Raw genomic sequence first — 25,609 nt, 5'->3', positions numbered from 1 at the left:
AGAATTGCAAGCTTCGGTAACTTCAGGAATGTGCACTGGTACTGGCTCATTCTTTTTTTCTCCAGCAGAAAGTCTCAAATTGTATTCTCTGAAATCAACAAGTTGCCCCATTTGTAAGGATTGCCTTTGCACTTGCTGAATTACTGGCACAATTCTATTCTTTGAAACCAACGAGTAAACAAAATTTGTCCCAAATGTGTTTGATTTTGCACGAATGTACAAATAAGTAATTCACGCCACATCTGAAATCCATTAGCATGCTTCTTTTTCCAGGAGGTAACTGCAAATTGCACACTCAAAAACAAAACTGATCAAGAAAACTGCATTCAAATACTGGCAGAAAACTACAGCTGTCATTGAAAGCATTTAGCCACAATTTCAGTCTTGTAGCTTGAACCTAAATGATTTGTAAACATTTAATAAAGATGAAGTGAAGAAATGACATGAAAAGAAGGCTGAGTAGCAAGATACTGGCAGCAGCATGGATAGCTTATTGTGTCAATGACCACAGATTCAAAGGAGGGAGAGACAGTGAATCAATGTTATGTAAATGTGTACTAAATAGACTAAAAAACTTGAGATTTGGGCAAAATCAATTTCTAAAACTTGAACTACTTTTCAAATAACTGTGCACCTGTACTAGTCAAGGGTAACCAGGCAATACCACAAGTGAAATTGATCAAACAGAACATAAACCCATTCAGTTCATGTTCAGTAAATTCAATCAAGTTTGAGAACCACTTTCTGTTGCAAGGCACTTTGACAGAATCGGAGTGGATGGAATGAGTAGTAATTGTCCTTGGGGAACTTGGCATCATCAACCCCTCAGTTACCAAAAAGTAACAAAAGAGGGGCACCTGGGTGGTTCAGTCAGTTAAGCGTCCGACTTCAACGTAGGTCATGATCTCATGGTTTGTGAGTTCAAGTTTGAGAGAGAGAGAGCACGAGTGTAGAGAGGAGCAGAGAGAGAGGAGAGAGAGAGACTGAGCCACCCAGGCGCCCCAGAAATTATCTTTTTTTAAGTCAATTTTGTTCAAATGCTGAAGGGTAGAATCCAGGAAAGTCACTTAGTTGGGTATAGGTGACTTAAAGACGTGTAGTTCTGAGCTGGCCCCAAGGTAGGAAGAGCTGATTTGCTTAAGAGGTGAGAAGAGGGGCGCCTGGGTGGCGCAGTCGGTTAAGCGTCCGACTTCAGCCAGGTCACGATCTCGCGGTCCGTGAGTTCGAGCCCCGCGTCAGGCTCTGGGCTGATGGCTCGGAGCCTGGAGCCTGTTTCCGATTCTGTGTCTCCCTCTCTCTCTGCCCCTCCCCCGTTCATGCTCTGTCTCTCTCTGTCCCAAAAATAAATAAAAAACGTTGGAAAAAAAAAAAAAAAAAAAGAGGTGAGAAGAAAAGCCATGGATCCCAAGGACCCAGGAAGAAAGAACCCAGTTTATGGAGAGCCTCTTGGGAACTTATGACTAGCTTATACTTGAACTGTAGATGAAATAAGAGTGTGAACCAGAGACATGCATAAAAGCAGAGTGTATGGCTTCTATATATTTCCAGGTAAAACAAGAATCATGATGGGATACATGATAATCAAATAAGCCTTGCACCCTAAACAGCTAGGTGTGCTGCAAGGAATCTAATCCTACTCCCTTGAGTAGAGGTGTAGAACATGATCGAGAATGAGAAACAACTCAAGGGGCTGTATTCTGTGTCCTCACTGGAGACCAGGTCTATCACAATCTGGATTCAAAGATTTTTTGTTCAGTGCTGATTAGTTAATTTCACTTGTGAAATATTTTGCAGCAAAGCTCTCTTGTCATACATATATTCACAAATGAGTATGCCTTTAAATTGTGGTTGAATTTTTTACTATTTAGTAAAAAACTTAAATATCTCAGTATTTTTAATTTACCAAAATTATGAAGAGCAGTATGTCTGTTTCTCAGAGTATGCTGTTGAACCTTCGAACTATTGTTGAAGAGTCTTCTTAGAGAATTAGTTCAACTCCAGTTATTCTCCTAAAATATAGGAGCAATTTAGGTATCTGGCATCATTTAACTTCACTAAGTCCACCAATGAATTTTTTTCTAGTCACTGCTTTTTCATAATTTGAATGCTGAAGAGAGATTTTTGTATAAGACGGTTTTCTCTACTTAGCCATGTTCTTTCCTGAGCAGTTTGTGATATCAGAAGATACCTCATCCTTAAAAATAAGGACATTCTAGAAGACATTGTTAAAAGACACCCTAGGAATCTGCCTATGCAGGCCCAGTGCCCCCTTTCTTGCCTAGATTGCATTTATTCCAGCTCACACACGTATATGCACACACACACACCAAATTCACAGCCATTTATGGGCACATGCACAGACATATATGATGTACCATCATTTTGGTAGGAAATTTCATATCAAAATTAAGCTGATCAAAGCTGATAAAGCTTCTAAAATGATTCATTTACTCGCTCATTATTTCCATAAAATCAGCCCTGGAAACTGCTTTCTAAATTCATGTGTTTACCTACCACAGGAAAACAGGGCACCTTGGACAGCTACTGATTTATTTAATCAACAAGTAATTACATTAGATGGAGTAGAGTCAGGGTCAACAAAATAGAAGTGAAAGCACTACGGTGTAGCCTCAAAGGCCCTGCTCTCTTACACTTCTGAAGCGCCCTGGTCATCCTGCACGTTTCTTTACTAAACTTTCTCACAGATTTACTGGGATTCCATCCTGACCCGCCTTTGCCTTCTACGATGGGCAACTGAATTTTTAACAAAATAAACTTTTTATGTAGACCATCATAGAATGGATTAAAAAATCACTTATCTGGGCCTGACACTGAATCCCCAAGCCCTTTTATTCTTCAGACTTTGGCAAATTATATGGTCAGGAGGTAGCCTGGAATAAAACTCCACTCAACAAGCAAACCAGAAAATTCCAGTAATTCATGATTAAGTAAACTTCCCAGTAAAAGCTGTGGGCCCTTTTTGTAAAAATAGTTCATGACCTGGCGTATCAGAAGAACCCTAATCCAGGGAGGTAGCCAGAGAGGGGAAAAATCCTCCCACACAAGCTGGTAAAGATACAGGGCTTTGTTCTGAACTTCAATTGCATGACCTCCCTTCTTTAGTGATTGAAAAAATAAATAAATAAATAAATAAATAAATAAATAAATAGTTAATAATAAAAAAAAAGAAGCTAAATGAAAGACGGAAACTTAATCATTGTGCGATTTACACAGCTAATGACAGTTCTGAAATAGCAGGAAAGATTATTTGGTGACTACCTCATTCAATAAAAAAAGTTAAATAACAAAACCATTGTAAATTAGAGTTCAACTCTAAGTAAACTAAAAAATCTTCTCATTGATTTGTCAATTTAAGCAGAAAAATGGATTGTGTAACCATACCAGAGCCATAGTTTCCAATAAACCAAGCTGTCACAGATGGTTAATACCCCAAATAGACCATCAGAATATTGCTCTATTAGAAGATCTTGACCTATTTAGTTGTCATTGTAAAAACCTGGCCACAAACAATATTAGGGTTCTAATAGAAAGTTTTAAAGAATTATTGGAAAATCTGGTTATATCAGGAGTAGGCAGAACTACACATTACCAAAAGTGTGAATCTATTACAAAGTGCTTTTACCTGTATTTTTCTTTGAAAAAATACACTTTCTGGTCTAATATTAAATAGGGAACACTTTATAGAGACACGAGAAAATAAGGAAGACCTCTAAAAGGAAGAGTACATGAATTATTTGATTAAGTATGAGTAGTGTTTTGAATTTTCTCAAGCTTAAAAAATCAAATAAAGGTCCTGTTAAGTGGGTAAAACTACCTGCTAGCAAAGGGCCTGCCTGTTACTCAGTGTAGATCTCAGGTTAGAAAAAGAAGAATCCGTGTAGATTCAAGTTCAGACCACATCTTTGCACTTGATTTGGAGAGCTACATTTACAAATTATTCTAACAGATGACACATCACTGTTATGTAAATTCTACTACCCAGCAGGAAAAAAAAAAACACCACTTTCCCTTCAAGAAGAAATAATTTCTTTTCTTTGTTACAGTTAGGGGAACCTCTTATCCACAAAGTTCACAACTGAGTAAATCAATTGCCAATAATTCATGACTGAAGTATTGCTTTCTCTTTGATTGATTTTAAATGTATATACCAAATATTATTGGGATGAAATGGCGATACCTGTTATAGGACTTCTCTGGCTCCTCTGCTAAGTGACTCAACTAACAATGACACTCTCCCCCAACACCACCTACCATCACCACTTATCAGTATGAAAATCACTCATCTAGGAAAAAAGCAAAACCTGCAATGAACACCTGTTCAGGTAGAGGCCAGGACCATAGTCACACATTGGTGGAGAGAAAAAGCAAGATAGAGCAAACAGGTGAGTCATATCCTTCTCTTCCAGGAGTCTCCTCTTACCCTGGATGACAGAAGAAACTGTAAGAAGACTGAGGGGCAGGGAAAAAAAAAATAAGAGAGATGTAGAATGGAACATCTACATCTGGAAGAGAGATGTAGAGAGAGAAAGAGGGAGAAAGGAGAGCAAGATAGGAACATTAAGGACAATGAGCAAGTGTAGACTATACTAATCAAAAATAGGTTCTACTGAAGTATCTCATAAAATAGTATTACAGTTACCAACTTCCCACTTATGTTCATACATATAAATGCATATTTTCCTCAAAGAAGAAACTGATGAAGGAAAAAAGGAAAGATGGCCCTGAATAAATCAGGTTTACTGTTTTTTTGTTTTTTTATAAAATTGGCTAGGGGAGTTTTAAATTTGGAATTCAATTGTCTAATGTTTTTTGAGAATCTTCTATATGCTATGTGTGATAGACCAGTGCTTCTCAAATTGTAATGAAATATGAATTACCTGGGGATCCTATTAAAATGAAGATACTGATTCAGTAGGTCTAGGATGAGACCTGAGATCTCACATTTCTACAAAGTCCCCAGATTTTGTTGATATATATAACAGAGCGTGTCTTCCAGTAGTTGACAATTTGTGCTCCACCAGGAAGCAGATATATCTAGTGATTCTTCATCCTCTACTTGCTGCCTTTGGCAAAATGTGGTATAATGTGGATAATTTGCATGTGGTGAGTTGTTTTTTGTTTTCAGAAAGATATTTTTCTCCTCTGGTTAGTACTCAGTTTCTCCAATGCAAATTCCGTTGTAACAGCTACAGCTGTAATACATAGATATTTTCTTTGCTTACTAATTAATAGAATTTTCTCCTGCAGTAGAATGTTTTTATGCTTGAATGCTCAGGAGGATCCCAGAAAGTAGTCTTTGGCAGCCAAGAGTGGCAGAAATCCCATGAAACTCAGCAAAAGACAAAGGTTCCCATCTGGGTTTTCCCCTAAGTGACTCAGACTGTGTTAAACCAGTTAACCTCTCTGGGCCTCAGTTTTCTCAGATGTTAAAGTTAAAAGAGTTGTCCTTTCCAGCTCTTATTGAAAATAATTTTTAAAAATGAGAGAAAGTAAGAGAGAGGTAAAGAGAATGCACTTTGTCTAGGTTATAAGCTTTACAAGGGTGGTAGCTATATGGCTCTTGATTGATACATGCCTGGTATGTAAAGTGGTTCTATTGATAGGAGTTCTTCTTTGCCTTTCAGATGGTATTTTTATCAGGAAAACATACTGGAGCAAGTTAAAATCTGCCCAGGGAAGAATGCAGGTGCTTTCTGTGACTATAATAGCATTAATGACTCAGAAACAAAAAACCAGACAGTTCTAATGACGTGAAGCTTTATTGACAAAACAGTTCACACCTTGTACTGGTTGTTTGTTATAAGTCAGGACCAAATCACTGAAGCTTTAAAAGCTAGATCACTGCAGGGGCGCCTGGGTGGCGCAGTCGGTTAAGCGTCCGACTTCAGCCAGGTCACGATCTCCCGGTCTGTGAGTTCGAGCCCCGCGTCAGGCTCTGGGCTGATGGCTCGGAGCCTGGAGCCTGTTTCCGATTCTGTGTCTCCCTCTCTCTCTGCCCCTCCCCCGTTCATGCTCTGTCTCTCTCTGTCCCAAAAATAAATAAAAAACGTTGAAAAAGAAAATTTAAAAAAAAAAAAAAAAAAGCTAGATCACTGCAGTCTTTTCTCCACGCACTGACAGGGGTAATTATTGTGGTTCATGGCACAGCCCAGGACTCCCATTTCAATTCTAGCATAGAAAGGAGTTGTTTTAACTTTGGTGCACAGTAAATATACTTTTTGCATGTATTAATATAAACTGCTTTAAAATGTAAAGGTGCCAACACTAAATGTTAAAGGCTGTGTATTATCTTCTTGATTTTGAATTAAGATTTCCTGCCTTCCTAAGTACCTTTCAGCAAAGAACAATCTGTTCATTTCACATTTTGGGATTGTTTTTAGCCTCAGACTCAAACCAGGTTTACAACCAAAATAACTAGTCCTTCCTCAGCTTATGTTTTATTATCCATCACACAGAAACCATAAGGAAATCTATGCCCTAGTTATCTGTTGCCAGATAACAAATAACCCTAAAACTTAATGGTTTCAACAACACTTACTATCTCACATTTTTCCTGGGTCAGGAATTGAGGTGTGGCTTAGCTGGGTCCCCTGGCTTTGGGTCTTTCACTAAGCTACAGCCATCTCTAGATTTGACTAGGAAAGACCCTTTCCCTAGCTCCTTCCCCAGTGGTTGTTGGCAGGATTCATTTCCTGCCTCTATTCCTCATGGGTTCTTCCTCCTTCAACTCTTTGCTGCATGTGCCTCTCCATAGAGCATCTTACAACATTGCAGCCTTCTTCATCAGACTAAGCAAGTGAGGGGGCAAGAGAAAGTGCCAGCAAGAGAGAGAATGCTACTAAGACTGAAGTCACAGGCTTTTGTAACTTAATCATGGAAGTGACAACCCATCACTTTTGCCATGTTCTGTTCACTAGAAACCAGTCACAAGATCCAGTCCACTTTCAACGGCATAAATGCCAGAAGTCTGGAATCATTGGGAGCCATGTCACAAGCTGCCTACCACAATGTGTAATTAAAATTCCCCCCTCATTGATTCCAGCCAAACCTTTAGAGTTACATCTAGAATTATGAATAGTTTCAAAAAGCAAAATATGAGTTAAAAAGCAAAATGCACCCACCTACACAGCAGTGCAAGAGACTGTATGACTCATTCAGATATAGAGTCTGATAGGTGTGGTTGAAATAGGCAAAGTACTATCCATAAGAACCTCACTCTTCTGACAGCTCCTTTTGAATGAATGTACCTTTCTCTCCTTCATGGACTTGTAATTTCTAAAATCCTACCAATCCTGCCCAAAACTACTCCTAAGTAATTATGACCATATCCCTTGATTTGAAAACTTTGTAATTAAAATCTCCTTTAATCTACTCTACAAATAAACAATAGCCTTGAAACAAAAACTTTGTGAGCAAACACAAGAACTACCTTTATTCTTGCAGATTAGCATAAGTCTACATGCCTGTTACCTAAAATAAATTTAATAAACATCCTTTTTGCTTCATGTTAACTTTTGTCCTAGACATCTGTGATATTTGTGTGTTTGGTAGGGAATTGTGGAAAATGTTCTCCATCTCTCCCATAGAAATCTCTGTTTAACCATGTTTAAACATGTTTATACCTTTTGCCTCAAAAGTGTACTAGGAGACATGGGAAATATAACCTAAGGTTATAGTAAATAGGTTATGTAAGATTTAAAAATTCAGAAGCCATAAAATGTAACATGGACTTTCTTGGGATTCTAAGGAGTAGGTATCTTGATAAGGAGGCAGGATAGTGGCTTGTTTTTCAATAAGAAGACAATAATGAAGTGCACTCTGAAGGAAAAAAAAAAGGGAAAAGATACATAAGCAGAAACAGAAAAATCTATGAAGGTGGAAACCAAAAAATGGAACAATGTACAGAGGAAATTGTAAAATCAGATGGTGACATGGGTCGAAAGCCACCAGCCACATCCAAACTCTCCTAAAAGAATGTTCTAGTAGCTAAATTGTGAATTAGCCAGATGGAAAGGATAGATAAAAGGCTAATACGGCTATTAAAAGGAGTAATTAAAATCCAAAGGAAGTGTTTTATTTTTTCTTAAAATGAATATGAACCAAATGTTGTTAAATTGCATTTTAAAGTGCATTAAACAGCTCTGTGTAGAGTTCAGTACCTTTTCTCTTTGGTTCACTTTCCCCAGAATTAGTTTCCAGATTTTCCCAGGTGTCTCTGATGCCAATAATAAAAATCTCTTTGGGCCTGTTGAGTAGGTACTAGATAGAGTACAATCCTAGGTACTAGGATATCCTAGGTACTAGGAAACCAGTTAGAGGCCAACCTCTGGCCTCAGGCCTGAAGCATCCTGGGGAAGTGGGTCTGGTTCATGAAGCAGGCAGTGAGAGCTTGGGCAGTCTTCAAGGGGACTCCTAGTCAGATGTGGTTCCCCTTACTGTGAAATCCAGAAAGGGGAAAAAAAGTATTACACTCATAAGATTTCCTCATATTCAGCCATCCATTTGCTAATACATTCTCTTGACATAAGTAGCCTACTAAATTCCTCTTTCCTCATCACTAACTCTAAAATGACAGCTTAAGGATTATCCTTTCTGCCATTTACCATGAAACATAGCTCCAAACCAGTTTGTTGTAGGTTTCTGAGCTTAACCACATAGCTCACATTGAGTGGATAATCAATCATTCTATGACTAAATCCATCTGGAACAAATTTGAAGAAGTGGTCATGTAGGTTTTTTTTTTTTTTTTAAATTAAACTGAAACCAGAGTTGATTTCTTTTTTCAAAGATTTAAAAGAAAAAAAATTATAAAACTCAACAATGACTTCTCCCCCCCCAGAACTCATGCATGCTCTCTGAGTAAGATTGGTTCTGTCCTGCCCCCATTTTGCATTTCATTTAATTTTTCAGAGAGATAGTCCTTGAGTGCTTTGAAGGAGAATCCCTTCTCAGAGAATGAGATCACATTCCCTCCTTGGATGGAAGGAAAAGGAGACATTTTGTGGCCAGGTTGTCGCCATAACTTCATGCTGATCTTAAATTCCCAAACACAATCTTAAATTCTCAACTGAGTGATTATGGAACTAAAAAAAGTCTGTTTCTAGCCATTCTTGCTGGATCCACTACTTTTTACCCTGTAGGCATAAAAGGATAATTTAAAGATCATGAGCCTTGGCTTTAAAGAACTACACCTTTACCTGGCTAGACCCCAAATTGTTAATGTAAATTTAGAATACATTTTCTCATGTACACCCTGAAATATGCACCATTCATGCATTCATTTGTTCAGCATTTAGTCGTTTATTCTCCAATTCATGTATCGATGTGTTCAGTTTATATGTATTCAAACTGTACTAGATGCCTAAACATACCACCTTACTTGCAAGGACTTTTCAGGCTAGCTGAAGAGGTAAAGTAAGGTCAGATTTTTAAACAATTAGATGACACAAATAATTCAGCTTAACAATTCAGGTCAACAAAACATTAGTTGAGAGCCTCATTCCCCATGTAGTCAATGGTAAAAGCAGTGGTAGAGTCCAGAGAAGGAACTGGTTGCTTCAAACAGAAGCCATAACGGGCTTTTTGGAGGTAGTGGATGTAATCGGAGTCATGAAGGATGAACTGGATATAAATAATCCTGAGAAGAGAAGGGGCAGGCTTTGCTGGGTGGATGTCCTGTATACAGAATAATGGTGACAATATCATGTCACTGTTTGGGGTGAGGGAAAGGGGGGCTGTTGTGGGGGCTACAGGAAACAAGATAGGAAAAGTCACTGAATCATTGGAGGACAGTTTATATGAACCCTGAATTCTTGGTTAAGCCATTCAGATTTAGTAATGTCGTAACTAGTAAAAGATTTTGAGCAAAGAATGACATAATGAAAACACTGCCTCCAGACAGTTGTAGGATGAGGAGGAAAAATAAATATACACATATGGTTAAATACGTTAAATCATCTTAATAGGACTGGGATGGATCTGACTTCTTGTAAAGTGAGTGAGTTCCTCAAAAAAGAATTGCATTAATTTTCAAGTACTGTACATATAATAACAATGCTAATACGAAACATAAAAAGAGTTTGATCCACAAGGACTATTTTCAGGATCACAGTAATTTGTTTAAAACTATTTCTAACAGACACATTCATTATTTTTGCATGTAAGTGATGACTCAAATCTTGAGTCAAAGATGACTCTAACCAAGTAGGGTAAATGGTTTATAATATTGTTTGGCAACATATTTATTCATAAGTATTACAAAGGTAAACATCAAATTGTAAATTAATAATATTTTGTATAATTTCAGCTCTTACACCCCATGAAATAACCAGTTAGAAGCTCAACAAGCCCTTAAATGATCTCCTGAACAATCAGCCTTTCGACCTCATGTTCACATCCATTAAACTGTAGAATGTTCATTAGTCATAATATATGGCTGAAGGAATACAGAGTAAGTCTCTAACCATAAACTATGTCTGAACATAGACCTTTAATAGTAGTCTCTTATTTCTAATATGGTTAAGGCTGTGATGCTGTGAAATGCAATGAACATAACCTAAGCAGAGTCATGCTCTGATTATAACAAGGTTTTCGCAATTACAGGAAATTATGGCAAGAGGTAATTATCCATAGGCCCACTTTCCTCTATATGCCCCCTATCATCCATTTTGCATGTAAGCATGAACCAAGAAATAATTGGTTATATACAGAGGAGAGCAAAAGTTCTCCTGGTATGGCTAGGGGAAATGCATTTCCTAGTTAAAAATTATCTTCATTAAAAATAAGAATTTAAGTGGAATACAAAAAAAGAAGGGGCTGTTTGGGAGTGGGAGTAAGGCTGACTGCTAAGCTAATAAAGCAAGAACTTAAGAACATAAGACGATATAGTTTACCTTATGAAATAATCCAAAGGAGTCTTAACTAGATTTAGATCTCCCTTCACTAAATCGTGATAGTGTGTGTGGGTGTGTGTGTGCGCGCGCGCATGTGTGTGTTTAAGATCTACCCAACAGCTAGAACTTTGCAAAGGTAAAACACCTATTTTGTCTGTTTATTGATCTGTTTAAGCTTCCATTCTAAAACACTTCATAAGCAATAGTCACACCTGTGCTTCTCCTGTACAAGAGTGGTGTCTTCTGGAGATGATGTATTAGTTGTCTAGATTTACTTTATTCTTTTACATTTGATTTGGGAATAATATGGGGAAAGAAAGTTTTAACATTTGCTTTGATAATTACAGTTTGGGAGATAGCATAAGACCACAGACTCACTATCCTATAACTGTAAGATGATTCAACAAGCTTGAGTTGAGTAACTATTGTGTTCAGAGCACACAATACAAAGATGCTGAGAATACAAAGATAAAAGCTTATATTGCCTGCCCACCCTCAAAAGTTCACCATCTATGAGGAAGTGGACAGCATTGACAACGTGGCATTTTAAGTTGCATTTTAAAGACTTCCCAGAGAAGGTGACATCAGGCTTCAGTCTAAGGAAGTTGTAGGCATTAGCCTTTAACAATTTGGAGAAAGAGAAGGGGGGAAAGGAGAAAGAATGTTCCATGCAGAGGGAAGAGCACTTGCTAAGGTCAGAAGTAAAAGACAAAAGAAGGGGACAGGTGTTCTGTATGATTCAGTGTGCAGCACATGACTGTAGGTAAGGATCAAATCATGCAGGGCCTTGCACAGCACATTAAAAAGTTTAGATTTCATCCTGAAGATGGTGGAAAAGGACATAGTGAGTTTTCCTCTGCACCAAGTGAAAGATGTCCTGTACAAATATGGGACTACTGCAAACCCAAAGGAAGTCTGCTCGCTTCGCTCACAGAGGAGATAAACACATCATTTACTTTTAAAACATTTCTGAATCCTAACTTTGTTGACTCAGATAATTTCATTGTAAGTAATCAGGACTGGTTCTAGTCTCCATTTATAACAGTGCTATAAGGGCAAATTAAGTATGGATTTCATTCTAAAAATAGCACAGCTCAAATTTTTAATGAAATGCAATGCAATAGGGAAAATAGCTCAAGAAACAGCTAAAAACATCAGCATTAAAAATCCACTCAGCAGTTAGTGCGTTGTTCCAGGCCATTATGATTTTATCCACCCAGAATATAACTGTAACTCGTAAAGGATTTTTACTACTTGGGATTTATTCCATCTTAAAGCTTGTACTAAAACTTATTGGAAGACTAATTTGAAAGTAAAATTTAACTCAGCCTTTGCAGAAGCTACAAGAAGTTCTATACATTCACCTTATTTGGCAGGGAATCCCTTAGTCTTGTAAAAGAAAAAAATAATGTCGTAACAATTGCATAAATACTATGGAAGCATTGAGTGTTATTTATTGTGTTTTGCCACGTTGTAATATAACGGTGCTAGAATTTATGCATCAAATCCAATGGAAAGCTCAGTTGGTAACTTCAACAAATTGGGACCATAAAATTTATATGGGCCACTGATGTGTACCTCGGGTTATCCAGCAGCTGGTTTCCTAATAAAGAATGCCAGCATTCGGTAGTCAGAGCACAACTTGTTTAGGACCCTGAACCAGACAAAGGGGCATGTTTTTACCCTTAAGAAGGCTCTGGTTAAGGAGGAGGTTGGGAGCGACGATTTAAGACCTCTCAAGGCAGTTGACTTTCTAGAGATAGCAAGTTTGCTGCTACTGTTCTTTCTTAACAAGGATACAGCTGTCCCAAAGTCAACTGGACAAGCTGCTTTCTGTAGTGATCTTACATTGACCCAAAGTAATCTGGGAAAAGAAGCATAAAGAAGGTGGGCACGAGCTGGACCTTGAAAAGAAATCTATCCTATTAAAGTACAGAGTCTGGGGAGAGGCTCATGGGGGGCAAAGTCAGACAGACGGCAACATGTGTCTTACACATGGCGGTATGTAGCCTGGCTGATGATCATATAAGAATGCATTGATAAGTTGGAATTTAAGGAAAAGACTTGTTTTTATATTAAACCACCTGTTATGTTGCAGTGAGGTGCAAGCTAATCATACAGGACCTTCTGCATTTTATCAACATCTACATGAGTAATGATGAGACTAGTTGCAGGTGTTGGAGTTCTGGGGGCCTGGACAGCAGCCCACCTTCACTGAGGAGATAAAGATGGCAGGGGCACCCTGCTGAGCTCCCAATTGGTGCAGTGGAGGGTCACAGCGCTGGGCCAGGAAAACAGCCCTCCCAAACCATTGGTGAAGCAGCAGTGCCCAAGGCCTACAAACCAGGAAGAGATGTCCTAACACTAGTTTGGATGTGACAGCAGAGCTCTCAAGTTAAAAGAATACTCTGTTGCGGCACCTGGTGTCTCAGTTGGTTACGCATCAGCTCTTGATTTCAGCTTAGGTCATTATCTCACAATTGTGGGTTTGAGCCCCTTGTCAGGCTCTGTGCTGACAGTGCAGAGACTACTTGGGATTCTCTCTCTCCCTCCCTCTCTCTCTGATCCCCCCCCCCCCGCTCACGTGCTCTCTCTCTCTCTCTCAAAATAAATAAACTTAAAATAAAAAAGAATGGTCTGACTGATCAGGGTGAAATTGAGAAAGGGCAAATACAAAATTGAATGTTTAAAGAGCAAGAAGGAGTCAGAGGTGGAAGATAGAGAAAGATAGTATAAGAAGATGACGGAAAGAAGTCAGCCTAGCCACCTGCTGGTTTGTCACACTATAACCAAATGCACAGTGTTTTTCTTCAAGCTTGAAATTCTTTCATTTTTTCCTGTTAATTTTCTCAGTTAAACCCTTGATATCGAAACAAGAGTCTGTCATATCCACATACATAATTTACCTACGACTATAATGAAAGCATTGGGAAGAGGTCATTTAGTGTTTGAAGGAAACCAAAATTAATCTTCCTAAAGACTATTTTTAATATGCCACGGTCTTACCATATTACTAGCATTGCATTTACAACAACAACAACAACAACAACAACAACAAATGGCTCAAAATCAAACTTTCCTGTATGATGTGATTGAATGGATGCTTCATCAACTGCAAATTATGCAGATCACCATTATGTTTTGTGGAGACTCCTCATGTGAAAAGTCAGATATCAATGTTTTCATCTTAGAGTCTAACTCTGAGCCTTGTCCTTATGAATAAACAACCAGAAATATTTGTCCTGACTTTACATGCAGTTGTTCCACTACACTTGAAAATATTCCCCATCTGTTCTTTGGTTCTGATTTGTAACTTCAGCACTGTCTTGAAAGATGATGACCATAATATCCTCGACTTAGCCAATATAATAAAAATTGCTGCTGAAATTTACATTTTCATAGCTTTTTCATAGTTGGAACTTTTTCATACAAAAGTTCTTTCTCAGAGTTACATATAGGTTCTAATTAGAGCTCTAATTAAAGCTATGTTTGCTAAGTAGCCTTTATAAACATTAATACTCCATTGCTGTGAAGCAATTAATTGTCCTTTTGTATCACAAAATAATACTAGATTTATTTTTGTTTTGCCATATCTCCTTTGTTTAAATGCAGTTTCCCCAATGAGAAAAAGCTTTAAGAAAGGCTGATTTTGCCTATTCTCATATCCAGTCATCTGGACTATGCCAAAGGAAGGGAAGTCATTCAATGCTGTGGTCATTCTCCTGACTGGATTTCAGTCATGACAGACCACATTCAAAATAGGACACTGAGCAAGGAAACAAGGATAGGATATGTAATTATAGACAAGTGCATAGAAAATTATATTAAAAGCCCTGACTTTCTGCAGTTTTTTGCTTCCTTCCATCTGTAGACAACAGAGGTGCCAACCTGATGTACACTGACTTATAGTCATCTCACAATGTTAAATACAATTTATTGGACACTTAGTGTCAACCAGGTACCATTTGCAGGAGAGGGGGTGTTATTTCAATTAGTACTCACAATACCATTATGAAATGGGTATTATCCCTCCTTGACAGATGTGGCAGTGAAACTTGGAAAGGTTAAATAACTTTCCCTGAATACACACCTAAAATGTGGTATTTCTTGAATTTGAACTGAGACCTACTCGATGCTAAGACCTGTGATCTTACCCACTCTTGTGTCTCAGTCATATTTCATATCATTCTGTCAGTGAGTTGCATAAGAAAAAAAATTTATTCTAGGGTTTTCAGACTTTCTAAAAAGATCAACAAGTCCTCCCATAAACTCTAATTCTTGGTATAATAAATTCTTGGTATGATTAGGTTAGAAAAAAGCTAGCACAAGCAACAAAAAAAAATCTCAAATATAATAACCTATGATTTAAAAATATTGTGCAGTGAGAAAATAGTATGATTGTTGTAACTCTGGAAGCCCTGAAACAGATCCCTGGCTGATAGGTCCTTATACCTATCTGGCAGCCTCACAATCATCCACATTAACCACATACATGCCTGAAGCCAAAGATTTTCATTTTGAGGTTTCCATAAACAAATTATTACATTTCTAGGGAAAAATAATTCCAGGCTAATTTCAAAATTAACAATATGAACTGTTCAATTTTTCCATTTTCTTCTAAAATGAAAACTTGGAATATGATAGACTCCACGGATGTGCTCCATGCAGTAACTATATATATATATATAACTATATATATATATATATATATATATAGTTATATATATAACTATATATATATATATAACAGATCTAAGAACACAGTCTTTCTTTTTTCTTCTGTGTTGATTCATGCCAAGAAATTCCCTTAAAGACTGACTTAGTTTGGCATCTACCTTTAACATATCAACTGTATAACTGGCAAAGGTCCATCTCCCTTTGTACTCTACAGACATAGAAACCGTGTATGAGGCGTGTTTCCCCATGAGATTTTTTTTTCAGAGTTTATGCTGCCAAACAAGCATTAAGCAACTCTAAATTCCTGAAAGTATGTAAGTTTACAGGTACACAGTAGTGCATTTAAACATGGAGGAGCACTTTCTGTTCATCCCACTCTGCTAACAGAGCCATTTAATCCTGAAAGATGAGTCCACTTTTAGATGCTCCTTTTATACTATAGATCAGAATCCACTGCTGAAAAATGAAAAAGAAGGGAAGAAGAAAGAGAGACCTATGATCATGGTTCATCAAAAAGCAAGAGCATGTTATTCAGGTTTCCCAGGATCCAATATTTTAAGTTAGAGAGGGCAGAAGAAAGAAGAGTTGGAAAATGAGTCTTTTTTACAACAGCATTCAGGAATTCGGTAAAGTAGGCTTTACTTTTGGATTTTTAAAACTGAAAGAGATCTCAGTCTCTCAGAACAGATCTCCGTCTCTCAGATCTCAGAACATACAGTCCATGAATTTGCGTGTCATCCTTACCCAGGGACCATGCTAATCTTCTCTGTATTGTTCCAATTTTAGTATATGTGCTGCCGAAGCAAGAGAATACATAGTCCAAATATAATTTTGCCTCCGATGGAAATGTAAGGTAAAATGCTTCAAACTCATTTAAAAGTCCAAAGACTATTTAATATGCTAGCTTGAGAAGTCTTTAGGATTGAAACACTCACCGGGTCAGTAGTTATATTGAACAGTATTTTCTTTAGTTTCCTATTGCCTTTAGGTACTCCTTGAACTAATACTCAGGAGTTACTTGAATGCTGTTACCTCACAACACTGAACGTGTTTTAACACAGAGAGGAGGGGATATCCCACATCCTGCGTATGTCAAACACAATTTATCAGCAACTTAAATTCAAATATGCATGATAATTCATGAATAACTTGGGGAAAATGGCAACTGTAGTATCAGTTTGGAACAAAACCAAAAAGTCAAGTCTCACTTGGTTTAACAGTATATGAAAGATTTGGACACAAGCTGATAGTTGTTCAAATATAACATTTTGATCACTGAATAATCTTATGCCTTAATATGATGAAGGTTGCAGAGCGTTCCTTCCTGAAAAATAATTCATACAGGACAAAAAAATACTAAGTCTAGATTTTAACTCCTACATTGCTCAAGGAAGAGGAATAAAATAACCACTTAAGATGAGATCTTTCCTTGCTATACTTTATCATAGAGCAAGGTTTTCAGATGGTAGGGGATAAATTATGAAAGTATAAAAGTAAACATTACAACTCTACAGAGATATATGTACGTGCATCATGTGTCAAGTGAGAGAACGCATAGACATTGAATTTTGTTGAATCCTCACAACTTTCTACATTAGGGTTCCTGCAGCATCTGTTTTTTGATTTTTTGATTAACATTTTCAAACTCAAAGTTGAATGTGTGATACAATGAACATTCAATACCTGCCATCAGATTCAGATTCAGAAATTGTTAACATTCTGCCATATTTTCATGCAGTGCCTTCACATCGTTTTTAAACACAGATGACCTGTCAAATCCCCACCACCACTGAGATCCACATTACATCATTTGCATGTTTCCAGTGACGGGAACCTCATTACTTATTAATACATTAAAATGTCCAATGACCATAGTTTTTTTTTTCTTACCCTGAACTAAAATCTGCCTTCCTTGGGGCCCCAGGGTGGCTCAGTCAGTTAAGCGTCTGACTTGGGCTCAGGTTATGATCTTGTGTTCGTGGGTTCAAGCCCTGGATCAGGCTCTGTGCTGACAGCTCAGAGCCTGGAGCCTGCTTTGGATTCTGTGTCTCTCTCTGCCCTCCCCTGCTCTCTCTCTCCCTCCCTCTCTCTCTCAAAAATAAACATTTTTTTAAAAAATCTGCCTTCCTTGAATTTCTACCCATGTGTTCTAGTTCTGCCTTTGGAAAGACATAGTCAAGATTTTTCCCTTCTTCTCTAAGTGGCCCTTCAAAACCCTAAAGTTCACTTTGTAACAGACCATCTCAGATACAAATTCTATTTGTATTTTCTTCTCTTGTAAATTGAGTGCAGTGGGTAAAAAGATAAGGAGATATAAGGAAGGAAGGAGGGGCTATAGCCCTTCTTAAGGGCCCACAAGATTTCATATGTGATATTTTCATTTTCATTCAGTTTGACATAGTCTCAAATTTCAATTTTATCTTCTTTAAACCATGAGATCTTTGGAAGTATGTGTCTTCTTTTCCAAAAGAAGGAGATTTTTTGGTTTTGTTGTCATCAATGTTGTTTCTATCAGATTTGCATTGTAGTGAAGGAACAAAATCTGTATATTGTAATTTTTGAAATGTATTTAGACTTGCCTTAAGGCTAGCATATGATCATTTTCTTTTAACATTCTCTCAGTGCTTGAATAGATTATGTATTTTGTGTAGCCTTCTATGTATATCAAGTAGTTCAAAGTTTTTAATCGTGTTATTCATATTTTCTATTCATTTCTGAAAATGTATGTTTATTTGTTTAGTTACTAAGAGAGATATGTTAAAATCTCTTAGTGTAATTGTGTGTATTCATTTTCCCTTTAGTTTTACCTATTTTTGCTTTATCTATATGGAGGCTCTGTGATTAAATGCACTTCTATCCTGAATTTCTACATTTTCCTGGTAAACTAAAACTTTTTTCACTACATAGTATTATTTTTTATTGTCTAGTAATCTTTTTTTTTCCTTAAAGTCAGCTTTGTCTGATATTGATATTGCAAAGCCAACTTTCTTTTGATTAGTGTTTGCATAGTATTTTTTCATCTTTTTTTCTTTAACTTGTGTCCTTATATTTAAATTGTTTCTCTTGGGGCATCTGGGTGGCTCAGTCTGTTGAACGTCTAACTCTTGATTTCACCTCTGGTCATGATCCCAGGGTTGTGGGATCGAACCCCACATCAGGCTCCAAGCTGGCATGGAGCCAGCTTGGGATATTCTGTCTGTCTGTCTGTCTCTCTCTCCCTCTGCTCCTCTCCCCCACTCACTCTCTCTCTCCCTCTCTCTCAAATTAAAAACAAATTTTTTCTCTTAAAACAGAATTTTTAGGTTTTTTTCTTTGTAATGAACATGAGCATTTAATCTACTTATATTAATATAACAATTGCTTTGATTCGGTTTAAACTACCATTTTACTGTTTGCCTTCTATTTGTCCTGCACATTTTAGTTTCCTTTTCTTTCTTTTCTTGCCTTCTCATTTTGTATTATGGCATTTCTCCCCGAATTAGATTTGTAGTTTTATGCTCTTTTACTGTTCCTTTAGTGTTTTCCCTAGGGATTACTTTGATATGCATCCTTGATTTATCAAAGTCTAAAATAAATTAGTAGTTTTACTTCTTCCCAGACAATGCAAGGACCTTCAAATACTTAAACTCTATTTACCTTCCTGCCAACGTATTATTCTCATGTATTTTAATTATAAATACTTTATAAATCCCAAATATGTTATAAACCCCAAATATTTTATAAATCCCCAAAGACCTTCCTATTATTGTAACAAATACAGTCAGTATTCATTTAGATTTACTCACATATTTATCCTTTCATTGCTTTTCATTGTTCTGGAATTTTGAATCAAAAAGAGAAAGGAATTTAGTGCAAATTTGGTGAGTTCCACCCCTCCTTCATCCTACCTCTTTGCTTCATTTGGAATTCAGAAAAACATAAGGGCCCTGAGGCATATGGGGAAACATTGTGCAGAAACATCATAAGTAAGATGTAATGAAATGGGTAGGAAAATATACACAAGAAGGTAACATGCTCTGAAGGCAAGAAGCACAAAGATGTGCTTTATTTAAAAAGCCTTAAGCAGTTAATGATTTGGAGAAGTATTGCCAAATTACACTCAGCAAATTTAGTAGTATGCCCCAATTTAGTGGGCACAAAAGCTGTTTATTGTTGAATGAACAACAAGTATAATGTAATTGGTTTCATACAATTAGGAGGTCACCAAGCCATGCTTGTTATAATTGGCATTGCCATAGCCAGGGGCTTGTGTGACCTCAAGCGATGATTGGCCTGAAGGAGTAAGCCAAGAATGTGTGTGCTTTGGGCTAGGAAGACTGACTAATCTGGCTGCAAGGCTCAAGGAGGGGGCCAGGAATCAAGTCACAGTGCTTAGGCAGGGCATGGTGGATTCAGCTGAATGTAGTCAGTCTCCATTCAGTTCATCACTCTCCAGGGGTTTGATCTGGAGCCGGGGATGGAAGGTGGTTGGGAGGAGGGAGGTAAAGTGGTAGGGCACCAGGAAACCACAATTGAAATGTCAGTTCAAAGGCATCCCATAATAAGATGGGATCATAATGCTTCTGAAAGCCATCCAGTTTGAAGCTGGTCCCCAGCTTGTATGGAACTTTCACACAGACTGTCTTTAATTCCTGGTACTGAACTACCCTAAAGCAAAGATTAATGGTGCCACTTCTTTCAAAATACAGTTTTACCTACACAAGGTTGGGGGTTGATGACTGGTTGTAATATCAATCCAAATACCAGGGTCGTCTTTTCCCAAACATATTTTTAATAGGTAATTAAGTTTAAGAAGTAAAAAAAGGGAGTTTACCTGAGAAATGTCATATTCACAGAGGTGTGAGAGAACACTCTTGACGACTAACAATCATTTATCAAGTAGAAATGTTTTTCCTTAAGATTCCGAAAGCAGTGAGTTTCACTTTGCAAGTGTGCAAAAAGAGCAGAAAAATAATTAAGGACTCCATTTCTTTGCTTGCTCTGTTTTGGCCTTGTGAGCAATTGGTTCCTTTGGTCTGTGTGTAGTACAGGTGAGTCACGAGTTGAACTGGTCATGTGTACCACTTGGTTTTCTCCCCCATGTTCATGAACTGTGTGTCTAACCTCATCTGATCGTCTTGAAAATGAGCACCACTAGCCACAGAGGAAACTGCTTGAGAAAGGGTCCATTTGTAGTGAAAATCAATCATTGTTGCTGGAAAAGCAACTCCAAGTCCATGTAGCATGGTTTTTCCATATGAGAACAGCATTATTTCAAGGTTCTGATAGAACACAGGGCAATGACAAGGACTTCCAGGACACTAGATACACCACCCTCTAAAACAAAGAAATGAACTATCAGTGAGGCTGATGTTTGTTGATTTTGGTGATATTTTTGTTTATCATTTAAAGCACACCAATTATTAACAATCTGTTTTGCCAGAACAGATAAGAATCTAGAACTATAAATCTACTGCTGGCCATAGATGAAGACAGTTCTCTTTTGTTACTTAATATCAGTATTTATTTTCTCCACTAGAACTGCTTAGCTTGGGCGAATTCTAGCTGATAATTTCAGAAGGGTGAAAAGCTAACTAGAACTGGGCATTTAGCCCAGATAAATCTGATTCCAGTACTATGAAAGAAGCAGCAAGGGAAATAGAAAGTCTTTGACAAAAATTGTTGATAATTGGCTAAGGACTGGGGAGGGAAACAGAAGACTTGGAGAGCTATGAATGTTATTCTAATAGAGAAGAAAGACACAAGGGAGGAATCAAGGTACTACAGATTAACAACCATCTCTTTAATTCTAAGAAAAATTGAATATATATACATATATAAAACTACAATTTAAGGTCTGCTATCCAAAACTCAGGAAATGAATCTTTCTGAAGATCAAAACTGCAGGGGCAAAATGGAAATCTAGCATTTCAGTTTTACTCTGTGTGACCTTGGGCAGGTCACCTCACGAATCTACATTTCAGTGATGTCCTCCTGCCTCATCCATAAGTTGTGCATGATGTGACCACTTATTCCATAGAGCTGTTATCAGGATTAAATCTGAGGCTTGCAGATCCAAATTTCTAATCAAATAATAGATGTTTAAATATTGCTAAGTATTTGTCTATTTTTGCACCAATTCATGTTAGAATTTTAACAAGTTTGTATATGAAGTTATATAACATGTCACACACGATCTTGTTAATCAAAATTTAAGCAATATGGTTTAATGTCTTGATTACTCAGCTTATCATTATTAAGAGCCATGAATGAATGAGGCAGTAGTAAAACAGAACTGCTCTCAGCACTTATTCAGATGGCTCCTGCTTTCCAGGATTATACTGAAAAATAAGATGAAAACCCAGAATAACAGTAAGATCCTTACACAATGAGTCCCTTTTATTTAAAAAGTTCTAGGGGCACTTGGGTGGCTTAGTTGGTTAAATGTCTACTCTTGATTTCCAGTCAGGTGATGATCTAACAGTTCATGAGATCAAACCCCATGCCCCTACCCTCTCAAAATAAATAAATAAACATTAAAAGAAAAAGTTTTATACAGTAAATAGAAACAGTTATGGGAAACAATTTATTGTCCTGTCACTAGAAAGGATTAGGACCAATCATTCTGAGCAGATGGGTATCTATTTAAACTGTTAAGAATGTGAAAGAAAGGGAAGGGAAGGGAAGGGAAGGGAAGGGAAGGGAAGGGAAGGGAAGGGAAGGGAAGAAAGGAAAGGAAAGGAAAGGAAAGGAAAGGAAAGGAAAGGAAAAGAAAAGAAAAGAAAAGAAAAGAAAAGAAAAGAAAAAGAAAAGAAGAAAAGAAAAGAAAAGACAGGAAAAGAAAGAAAGAGAAAGAAGCCAAGAAACCAAGAAAGAAACAAAGAAAGGGAGGGGGAAGGGAGCCAGGAAAGAAGGAAGGAAGAGAAAGAGGCTAGGAGTAAAGTAGCTCCTTCTTATAGCAAACATGAATCCTTGACCTTTTTTTCCTACTTTACTCCATTTATGAGATTAAATTACTATGGTTGTAGAAGATACAATAAGATTTTAAATCCACGCAGATGAAGAAATAGCAGCAACTTGAATTTAACCACTGCCTTTTCTTTTACCACAGGAGTTCAAAGGACAGCACCATCAAGTAATATTTACAAAGCATGCACAGTGCTCCCCACAGAACTAGTAAAGATATGGCCATTTTACCCTAGGTGTTTACAGTCTGGAAAACAAAATGATATATTTTGAAGATTCTGAACTTTAAAAAAATCCATGCATCATTAAGCATGGGCAGTCTATTTTACAGATGGAGAAACAGAGAAAAAGAATTGATGCTGTGGTCCTAGATCACCTAGGCAGTGACAGATGCAAAATCATTTCAGTTCCCTTCCTCCTATTTCAGTGTGTTCTCAACCTTGGTCAGTGGTGGCTTATTCCAAAGTAGTTCTGAATTGCTCCTTAAATCTAAAGCAACAGTGTCTAAATGGTAATCTAAAGCATTTAAGCTACAGAAAACATGTTTGCCCATGAAAACACACTGAATGTCCATGTCGTGGTAAGTTATCAAATTATGAAAAGAACATTGCAGAGATTAAAATGTTGCATAAGAGAGAGAAAGCAGCATGAGTCAGGGGTTTGGGAAATATGAGTCAGAATGACAGGAAGGAGCCAAAAACATAGAGAATGAAGGCCTAAGCAGGGACTTAATGGACACCACAGAGATGTGGACACAGTTGCCTCCATTAACTTTTGAGAGGAAACCAAATATGCAGTTCCATAGACTGGGGGTCAGTGTGATAAAGAGGCTAGAAGTGAAAGCCGAGCAAAGATCAGACTGCATTATTTGAAGCATTGATGGTGCCAAAGTCAGCAAGAAAAGGCCCTAGAACAGTATAAATCACTAGGAGGGAGAGTGTGGGCACATTTTTGAAAAATGAGGGAATCACCAAATACTGCCATTAGCTATTCTTAATGCATTAGAACGATGAAATGTGAGTTGATTTACGTGTTGTGATATTTTAGGAAGCACACTCTATTATTTTGTTCTTTGGCTATGTTTACATTAGGCTGTGTCTACATAGTTTAGCACAGTTCCCTGTGGTGTTCAATTCAAATTCCAATCCCACCTTTCAGGCCCTGAATTTTTGCTTATGACTTGAGCCACCATGTTCTGAGCACCTTCAAGCAGGCACTGCACCAGGCTCCTCACACTGCCCATCCAGCCGTGCTGACTCCAGCTGTCTGCCACTCTTCTCATGCAAACCTCTTTGTTTCATGGCATGTTTTCTAATGTGACCTGCCTCCTGCCTAGAAATAGCCTCCTCACCTTCTTCAAAATGAAGCTCAAAACTTACCTAGCCTGGCAAACCTTCCACAGTTGCCCAACCTCTGATGCTGCCTTATTCCTCCTAGTTTCTACCATTCTCGACGCCATTGCTTTACTTCAGTTTCCATTTGCTGACATCTTGCTGCTTTTGCTGTTTCTCACATCTTGCCTGTTACCCTTCCACGTAAATGATTAGTTCGATGAGATAAAACACTGATCCTACTTTCCTTACACTCTAGGTATCAGTTTCCATCAAACAATTATCATTTGCTCATCCATTTATTGAACAAACATTTACTGAAAACCCACTATGTTTCATGCACTCTGCTAGGAGCTAGGAATATGGGGGGGGGGGGGTGGGGAGTGGGGCGCCTGAGTGGCTCAGTCAGTTAAGCATCTGACTTTTGGTTTCAGCTCAGGTCATGATCTCACGGTTTGTGAAATGGAGCCCTACATCGGGCTCTGCACTGACAGGAACCTGCTTGGGATTCTCTCTTTCCCGGTCTCTTTACCCCTCCCCCTGCTCACTCTATCTCTTTCAAAAAAAAAAAAAAAAAAAAAGGAATACAGAAAAAAGTAAGATGTAGACCCCATCCACAAAGAGCTTGGGTCCAGGGCCCAGGGAATGTATTAAGTAATAACTGCTTAAGAACCAAGTAAGCTAGTTGAAAAGCAAAACAAAATTTCCTCTCCCCCAAGTACTTTTTCATAAATTACCAGGAAAATCATGGCTGACCTGAGTTGCTTCCCATATGAATAAAGCAGTGCTTTTGCCACTAGAGATATTCTCACCACAGAGACCTTTCATGAACAAAAAAGCCTGGGAAACCAGGTCTTCTGGTGCACCTGCATGAGGATAGATGTTCTGCTCCAAGTCTCTGACATAGACGTGTGTTTTAGTGACTTTCCTATTACATTAACTTTCTGATATTTAAGAAATATAGAAATGCACACAAGTAGAAAAAAAGCATAGGGGTGCCTGGCTGGCTTAATCATTGGAGCATGTGACTCTTGATCTCGGGATTGTGCGTTTGAGCTCCACATTGGGTGTAGAGATTACTTTAAAATAAGATCTTTAAAAAAACAAGAGTAAAATAGTTTAACAATTTATAACGATTCTTATATGACTTTCTCATATGATGTATGCTTTGTGAATAAGTAATGACAGGGTTTTAATTTTTTTAATGGTTTTATTTATTTTCTGAGAGACAGGGAGAAACAGAGCATGAGCAGAGGAGGGGCAGAGAGAAAGGGAGACACAGAATCCAAAGCAGGCTCCAGGCTCTGAGCTGTCGGCACAGAGCCCAACGTGGGGCTCAAACTCACGGACCGTGAGATCATGACCTGAGCCAAAGTTGGACGCTTAACTGACTGAGCCACCCAGGTGCTCCAATAACAGGGTCTTAAAGTACAACTTTTAAAATCATAAAATTGTGTTATTTAAATAAACTAATGAAAAAAATTTTTTTATAAACTAATGAATTGATAGTAGAATCAAAGATAGTTCAAAAAAATCCGGTCCATGTGTCCTTTAGCATTAGATAAACTGCTAAGAGCAAAGGAGAGGATAAATATTCTAAGCTTGAGTTGGAGAAGCCATAAAAAAAAATGTAGTCAGTTCATTTCCTAGCAGATCCAGCTCTAAGTATATGATGAAGCAAACAATCAACTCCTTTGGAATAATTTCTTAAAGGTGATTTGATGCAATTGTGTTTTATTGAAT

At 37.7% G+C, this 25,609-nt stretch overlaps 1 protein-coding gene and 1 pseudogene across 1 annotated transcript in view; one reads left to right on the top strand and one right to left on the bottom strand.

The window, feature by feature from the left end:
- EFEMP1 (EGF containing fibulin extracellular matrix protein 1) overlaps positions 1-25,609 on the top strand; it is a 58,242-nt gene that overhangs the window by 13,438 nt on the left and 19,195 nt on the right. The gene's annotated exons all lie outside the window — the stretch shown is intronic.
- Positions 16,297-16,396, bottom strand: LOC122216687 (annotated as a pseudogene).

Source organism: Panthera leo, chromosome A3 (assembly GCF_018350215.1).
Source record: "Panthera leo isolate Ple1 chromosome A3, P.leo_Ple1_pat1.1, whole genome shotgun sequence".
Taxonomy (NCBI): Eukaryota; Metazoa; Chordata; class Mammalia; order Carnivora; family Felidae; genus Panthera; species Panthera leo.
This window is presented reverse-complemented; position numbering and strand designations above follow the sequence as displayed.